We start from the raw sequence: 442 nt of genomic DNA, 5'->3' as shown, positions 1-442 counted from the left end.
TTAAGATGCAAGTCATTAATACATGACTTAAGATGTTAAGTCACAATTGACCATCATAAAACGATCTTTATTTCTAATAACCTTTGCTGTAAAATCCATTTTTCTAAAATATACCCACTTTAGCTTTCCTCTGTTTTATTTGCCATCATGTCCCTTTTCCCCCCATCTTTTAATTTTTAAACCGATTTGGATCTTCATGTTCCCAGTGGGCTTACTCAAGGGATATGGGATTCTTTTACCTGGGGTGACAAGTGCTGTCTTGTAATTGGTGTTTGACCATTTTACTATCACCAATGTGGTCGATTTTAAAGCTACCACACTATTTGTCCCATTTGTTTTTATTAAAAGGTGGGATTCTGGGCGGTGCTTGTGGCTCAAGGGAGTAGGGCGCCAGCCCCATATACTAGAGGTGGTGGGTTCAAACCCATCCCCGACCAAAAAA

This window comes from Otolemur garnettii, unplaced genomic scaffold (assembly GCF_000181295.1).
Source record: "Otolemur garnettii isolate 467f Iridium unplaced genomic scaffold, OtoGar3 scaffold00010, whole genome shotgun sequence".
Classification (NCBI taxonomy): domain Eukaryota; kingdom Metazoa; phylum Chordata; class Mammalia; order Primates; family Galagidae; genus Otolemur; species Otolemur garnettii.
This window is presented reverse-complemented; position numbering follows the sequence as displayed.